The 6,000-nt window shown below is 42.1% G+C and overlaps 1 long non-coding RNA gene across 2 annotated transcripts in view; it reads left to right on the top strand.

Moving 5' to 3' along the window:
* The window catches only part of LOC128915059 (uncharacterized), a 42,623-nt gene extending 37,981 nt beyond the window's left edge, over positions 1–4,642 (top strand). For both annotated transcript variants that reach the window (XR_008468513.1, XR_008468514.1), the window contains one exon: positions 4,551–4,642. This is a non-coding gene — a long non-coding RNA (uncharacterized LOC128915059). The remainder of the gene's footprint in view (positions 1–4,550) is intronic.
* Positions 4,643–6,000: the final 1,358 nt, after the last annotated feature.

Below are 6,000 nucleotides of genomic sequence, written 5' to 3' on the forward strand. Positions count from 1 at the left end.
ATACACTCACTGTCACATTGGCTTGCCACGGTCCTTGGTTTCTGTGGCCTTGACTACACTGAGCAAGTTCCTCGTACCTCTGCACTTAATTGCAGCCTAGCTTTAGTCACTGGATTCTTCTCTTTCGTTTGTCCAAAGTCAGTAAACCTGTTTTGAAAAATGTAAAAATGCTGGCTTCATTGTAAAAATGTTGGCTTCATTGATAGAGAGTATTTTGGATGTAACTGGTTTCTGTGGGAAGTTCTGTCTACCTCATGGTGTGCCATTTCTAGGACTAGTATTAGTATTGCTTTCAAACCTACTCTACTTTCGTGAAACTTTCTTTCCTGTGGACCTTGTTCCTTGAAATCCCTTCTCATCTCAGCGTCAGGTTCATCTTCTGTGCTTTGTATTATTTGCTCGGATATTTCCACTGACATTTTAAACTCCTTTAAGAATTGAGGGTTGTACACACAGTTCTGCTTTCGTTAAGGTAGGTGTTGCCCTGACCTCACTAGGTGATGTGCAAAGTCTGATTTCCATGGCATTACCATCTCCGTTTCTACCCATCTGAAATGTGCAGTCTGGCACATATTGCAGCTGGAGGCAAAGGGAAGGTCAGGAACTGTAGCCCTGCAGTTGAGATTTCTGAACAGACAGGTGCTGCACTTCACCTGACTGGTTCAAGGCAGAGATATTAATTCCTTACTTTCCTGGACATGCTTGCACAGTTAATTAAAAAAAACAACCCACAAAACAAAACATAAAAAACCCGCACCAAAACCCAAAACAACAGAAACACACAGAAAACAACCTAAAGTGATGCTTGGTTACTTTGGCTCATGCAATGTTAGTTACAGTGGCTCGGTGGTTTGGAATCTAAAAATTATGATCGTCAATCTTTGATGAGAAACATCCCTGCCAATGACAAAAAGCAGGGAAACTGTTCACAGGTTGGCAGATATGGCAGGTTGACTTAAATTCTCATAAGTTACTGAAGGATTCCAGTGCCAACCTGAAGTCACACTCCCCATCCCCAACTGCCACCATTCACCATCAGCTGCCTGGCCTGCAGTGTATGCCAAAGGCACTAACTCATCACTAAAATTAAAAAAATAATTGAAAGGCAGTTATAAAATATTATTTTGCATGTTATCATGTTTTCCTTTTTCATTTTGTTAGCCAATGTTGCCTGACACATTAGTAACAGTCACTGTTAATGCTTCACTAATTGTGTCAGTCTCTGCCCAGGAGGAGACACTGTAATCTTGATAAAGTGTTCCAAAATTGCTGCTGATGATTTAAGGCATGAAATAAAAATATTTCATTTACTATAATATAACACCTCATATTCTGGAAGTGATGACTTTGTGAGTACTGTAAACGATACGAAATGGGGAATTAATTTTTCCAAATAAAAAGGAGGATTTGTCCATTTTTTCCCAATTTGCTAAAGGTGATAGTTATGCCACAATTGAAATTACTTAAATCATCTTGACTAAAGTAGTGTTTTTCAACAAAAAAACCCTTCCAATAGTTTCAGCGCTGAGCATTTCTCGGCACAGAACAATTTTGAGTCACCAGAAGACTGATTGCTTCACCTCTGTTTCCTCTTTGTTTGAGCCAATGCCAGAGGTTGGCAGTGTGCGAGGTGTAAGAGCTATTTGGCTGGAGCTTCATGTAGATAATCCTGCAATGTAGTTGGGAGGCTGGGGAAAAGAGTAGACATGGCAAGGTTTCTCTCTGCCCTGCCGTGAAAGATGGACACTCGCCATAGGACATGACAATTGGCTGTGTGGAGATGTACCTCTTGCTAAGCAGGTGTTGCTCGGTCTGTGCAAGAGTTTGCAGCCATGTCCTTGGATATGCTCCTTGCTATCATTTGTATTTTCATTCATTGGAGATGCTGCTGCATTCACTTTCTGGTCTGTGGCCTAAGTCAGTCCAGAAACTGAAGCCAATGACAGTGTGACACTGCGTAAGTAAGGTCTCTGCCCTTCTAAACACTGTAGTGGGCATACTTTTGATGGAGTCAGCCTTAAAAAAAACAACCCTCAAGACAACCAAGAAAACCAACAATTCCCCTCCAGATCTCATTTTCATTTGAAGATATATGCGCTTTGTTTCTCTTGTGAGGACTCTTGACACACTCAGTGTCTTTGGGCTTGCGCTGATCAGAGCACTGTCACTTTGCATCCAGGTCCTGAGTTAACACAGGTATCTAACCTGGATTAGTACCCGCATGGGTAAGAGTGCTCCTGGGGTCATGCAACACTAATGGCCCATGAGCTGTGTTGCTTGCCTAGAGTTCTCTGGGTGGGATTTAAGGTATTACCTTGTTCTTGTGGCTCATCCATCGGAGAAGTTGCTCCCCTTCCTGTGCTACGCTGTTTTAAAAGAGGATGGCCCACTAGAAGGGGGTTTTTGATGAACGTCACAATTCTTCACTCTTAAGTAGGATCAAAATTGTCTGTAGCTCTAAAGTAAGTTTCAAAGCACATGTTTTCCATCAGGTCTTGCAGTTACATTCTTTAAATACAGCGGGAAAGTCCTGAAGAAAAATTCTTCCCTTGTGTCTGCCTACCTTCTGGAACAATTTCCTTGGCTCTTTCCATCAGCTTCCCAGGCCTGGGCCTTAGTCCCCACGGGGACACTGTGTAGGGGGGATGCTTTGCATGCTGCTCAGTTAGAACTGCCTGCTGTTTCCTCAGCTTTAGCAATAAAAACGCATACGGTGCAGACAGAAGTGTTGAATAGTGAGCCCAAATAGTAGCCACGTTTAACAACAGATATAATCACAGATGAACTTGTTAGAAGTTCCATTATTTTATACATCTTTGTGCAGGTATCACATGCTTTGTGATAAGCTTTGGATCAGAAGCAGTAGTCTGTGATTAATAAACGACAAAGAAAACGCATACATGGGTTTTTTTGTTGTTATTGAAATTAAGGCATGAAATATGCATCTTTTAAAGCGGACACTTGTGTGAAATAAAACTATGGAATCAGAAGGACTCAGATTATAGCTATGTTTTTATAAGGAGAAAGCTGCTTCTATGGAACAATGCGTAGAGGACATTGTAACGAAGAAGGTATCCAAAATGGTAAAGAACATTATAGCAGTGTGAAGTGATATGAAATAGAGTATTAGGGTATAAAACTCAATGGAGATTAATGTTTGGGCAAAGAAGAAATATTGTTCCTGAACTGATGTTGTCTTTCTCTGTCCTTCTTGGATAATCTTATCAAACCTGTTGGCTAACACCCACCGAAGTGTATTCATCCCTGAGCCCTGAATCTGCTCCACTCTGTGAGCTCTTCTATTCCCTTCCCACTGCATTGCAGCTAACTGTGAAGGAAGCTGAACTACATCAAGGTTTAATCAGTGTTGCTAATAGATTATAGCAAGTGATTAATCAACATGGCATCTGTCTGATTTACATCAAAACTTGTGACATGTTTTCCACCTCTGGGTTTTGAGGATCACAGTTGCTAGTTAGCATGTCTGCTAGTTGGGATGTCAGTTCACAGTGACTGGTCTCTGTTTGGTCTCCTTGAGACTGATACGCGCTTTGTGGAGCTGGCTCATGCTAGTGAAGCTGTAGCCTCCTGCTACACCAGAAAACAGCGTGGCCTGCTGTTCTGCTGGATGTTGTGGCTCACCTTGGGAAGCAGAGGGGAGGCGGAGCAGGGTACTTGCCTTGCATGGCTGACACAGGCACTCTGCTCAATGGGAGCTTTTTTTTCCTGGAGTTGTCAATTTGGCATATTTTGTGAGCACAAAATCCTCTTTAAAAATCCCAAACAAACAAAAAAAATACCCTTAGGACTGAGGCAGAACCAAATCGCAGAAATAAATTACACAGAGTTAGACAAGCATAAACATTTTTTAAAATGACACAAATGTTAGAGAAGGGGGAAAAAAAGTGCCTAGTTTTGAAGAAATGAGAATTCGTCTTAAGGGTCTGTGATAATAGACTTACGCTCAGCCAGGCATGTTCCCAGGCAGCTTCACAGATACTATGTTCACTCCCTGCCTCCGGGCTGCTTCTCTTACTGTTCTGAATGTAGTTGGGGACTTCTCCTCTCTTCTTCCTCCCCTATGATATTCAGTTTCTTGCTTTGTTTGGTAACTAGGGGAGGGCTTCTTTTATAGCTCACCATAGTTGCTGCAGTCATTTGCTGAAGGCTAGCTACAAACACCCTTCTCACCTTTGGGTTGGCTGAACCCTAACCAGCCGTGAGTAGTCCCTTCATGGAAAAGCTCACCCCAGGTTGGAGCAGGCTGACAATCACTGGCTCGATTCTGTTCTCTTCTGCTGACCTGCTCATCAGTTACACGGTGTCCTTTCTGACATCCATTGCCCTTTGTGCAGTGAGGGGGTCATTTAATACAAATGTTATAGAGAACACGTGTTGGATGTAGAAGGAGGCTATAAACTCTGCTTTGTCATGCCACTATATTCCCAAGGGCACCACTATGATTTTTAACTTTTTTTCAGAAATTCATTTTTGTTTAGCTTACCTCTAGTTCTATCTTTAACTATGTGCTCTCTGACTTTGCCCTGCAGGTAAATTTCCTCAGAAGGTTTGGTTGAAGATATTAAAAAAATAGTACAAATTGCTATCATCACAATCTGCTGGGACATATCTGAACCTTGGCTCAGGTCTGACCTGAAGGTAAGAACAGAAGGCTGCAGAGCTAAGGACGTTTAGGAGCAGATGGATCTAACTTGACAGTGGTGTTTCCAACCAAGATAAGTACGATTGCTAAGAAGGAGAACACTTAAGACTGCTGGGCAAGGCTGGCATTAGGTGATAAGACGCAAGGGCCAACAACAGCTATAGTGCTTGTGCTACCTAATGATCTCTACTTAAAATGGCACAGAGAAAAGTGGAAGTTAAATTTATTCATCCAAGATAAGACAATCCAGCTGATCGACAATGACCATGAGCCTGAGCACCGCACCTTGGATGCGGCAGAAAATGAGGTAGGCTGAAGAACTTTGATTAGTGTTAAAGTGGGAAGGCATGGGGAGAAAAGGGAGAGGGGACAAGACCTGAAGACAAGGTGTGTCTTTCCACATAGAACAGTCAAGAGGGGAAAATAGACAATTCCCATGTGAGAGAGGTATGGGTGCTGTGGCGTTTTATATATGGAGGTGCGATTTCACACCATTCCATGCTAGATTTGACCTAAGCTTTTTTCTTTTTTCTTAATACAATATTTTTAATTGACCTACTCGGCTTTAATTCAACTATAGCACTTTTATGGCCATATATAGAGCACTAACGTGGATAGAAATGTTCCACTGAAACCAACACATGTGCATGAGGTGGTTTGCTGTGTGTAGGGTTGGCCATGCATATTGGGAATCTGGATCATATAGAGTCAAATATGGGCAGGTTTTGAAATGTTTGAGAAGCAGAGCAGTGATTTGGCTTGGCAGGTGGCGCACTGGCCTGGGAGCAAGGAAACCCCACTCTGCTTTTCATGAATTCGTTACCCTTTGTATCCTTTTTTGTCTCTCCGTTGGTTTTGTCTGTTCACACAGCAAGTGAGTATCTGTCCATTGGTGCACAAAAGAGCCTTGACCTTCACTGCTATCGCTGTATGATCCCACTGGTATAAATAATGCATACAGTTTTTAATAGCCTTACCTACATCAGTCAGCAGACAGAGGCACATTTTTAAAGCCCAAAGCATGCTAAGATACCTTCCCTTAGAGGGGAAGCTTTCCAGAGCAAGGTGGTGATGTGCTACTGGAGTATGTTGCCCTTAAGTAATAACAGTGAATCCATATGAATAATTTCAGAACCATAACAGGACAGTTTAGTTCTGGATCCAAATCCAAGATGTGCGTCTCAGTGTCAATTTCCATTTAGCGCTGCTTTGAACTGGACCCTAGGGACATTACATGTGTTTCTGTCATCGGATCTCCATAAAAATGCCCTGTATAGTATTAATTTTAATAGGAAACCTCTATCATTGTTTAACCTCAGTGACTTTCTACAGAGAAC

This window comes from Rissa tridactyla, chromosome 9 (assembly GCF_028500815.1).
Source record: "Rissa tridactyla isolate bRisTri1 chromosome 9, bRisTri1.patW.cur.20221130, whole genome shotgun sequence".
NCBI lineage: Eukaryota > Metazoa > Chordata > Aves > Charadriiformes > Laridae > Rissa > Rissa tridactyla.